Source organism: Palaemon carinicauda, chromosome 6 (genome assembly GCF_036898095.1).
Source record: "Palaemon carinicauda isolate YSFRI2023 chromosome 6, ASM3689809v2, whole genome shotgun sequence".
NCBI classification, from domain to species: domain Eukaryota; kingdom Metazoa; phylum Arthropoda; class Malacostraca; order Decapoda; family Palaemonidae; genus Palaemon; species Palaemon carinicauda.
Window position 1 is genome coordinate 26487124 of NC_090730.1, and position 1898 is coordinate 26489021.

Genomic DNA, 1898 nt, shown 5'->3' on the forward strand with positions numbered 1-1898 from the left:
AACGAGTTTTCTGGTCGGAATGAGATTATCTCTCTCTCTCTCTCTCTCTCTCTCTCTCTCTCTCTCTCTCTCTCTCTCTCTCTCTCTCTTGCATATATAGACGTTGTTAATGCCTAAGAGTAATATAAAATATAAGTTAAAATCCATCTCCTGTTAAATGTGAGTATACATATATATATATATATATATATATATATATATATATATATATATGTATATATGCATATATATACATATATATATATATATATATATATATATATATATATATATATATATATATATATATATATATATTTAAAAATATAAGTATACAGTATAGTTATATACATGCACATGCATTTTTATGTTATTTGATAATGGTTTATCTAATTTCTTATTCATGCAAATATACATATGATTATATACAGTATTTAGAGTGTGTATATATATATATATATATATATATATATATATATATATATATATATATATATATATACATATATATATATGTATATATATATATATATATATATATATATATATATATATATATATATATATATATATATCTTCATCATCATCATCAGTTTTAGCTAGTCCACTGCAGGACAAATACCTTAGATATTTCCTGCCCATGTCCATTCCTATTTTTTAACTGTTAGAATATTCTGTACTTTAGTTTGCTCCTGTATCCATATTGCCCTTTTTCTGTGTCTTAGTGTATTTCCCATCATTATTCTTTCCATAGCTCTTTGAGGTGTAACTAGCTTGTGTTCTATTGTTCCAAGTTTCTGTCAATACTAGTAGGATCGTTTCATGAAATACTTTTCCTTTTAAAGAAAGTTGTATTTTACTTTTTGTTTATCAAAAAGCTCTCCATCCCATGCTTATCCTTCTTTCAATTTCGGTCGCATGTCCTGGAGAAACACTTACCGTCTGTTCTGATTACGTACATTCATTAGATATATTTAGAAGTTCGTCCATAACCCTTATTTGTTCTCACTGCGTTTTCGTTTTACGTTATCTTAGTTTTAATCATATTGATTTTACATTCTTTTTTTGAAGTTCAGTGAGTTTTACCACTATAAAAAATATATTTCATCTGCTATTAAATTAATTGTTAAGCCATCTTCTCCTACAGCTTAGCCTCTTTTCATGCCTTTTAATGTTTTCTTTATTTCTCTTATTTTAATTGGCAAAATTATTTCTTATATGAGTAATTTACAACATTGTATAGAATTCCTCTGTAATCTTTATCACTCCATCTTTTTTCTTGACAATATTTTCATTTTCCTCCTTTAAAGCAAATATCTCTGGGCACCCTGTTACAAGTCTTTGCGTCAATTTGATGCTTCTTCCCTTCCTCAGTATATCCTAAATTTTGGTCTGATTGTATTTACGAGTATCTTGGGTTTTCAGTTCGTTTATTGCTTTGGAGATTTCTACTAATTCTATTTTATCTCTTATAGAATTCACCCTCATTGCAAATCTTTTCTTGCGTTTTTTTGCGTTTTTCTGATAGCTTCCCTTGGTCTTGATTAGGAACTTTTCCACTTATCTCTTTTGCTGATTGTAATACGAATTTTGATAAAATAACTATTCATTTCTTCTTTACTTGCTTGCATTTCATAGTGTAGCTGGAAGTGCCGATTAAGTATTGATAAAATAAACACATCAGATCTCTTATTACAGGATTGTTTATTTACGATCTTAAAATTAGATATTCTCTTTCTTTTCTTAAACATAGACAAGTTTTACTTCTCCCCATTCCATGGTTGCTTGATTTTTAACTTGTTTACCAGTGATACATCTTTAACTGAATTACCTTTTCCACTAAGAATGAAATCGATTTCGTTTTTCGTTTCGCCATTTGTCTATCTCTATATTCCTTTTATATGTCCATTTTAGAGAAA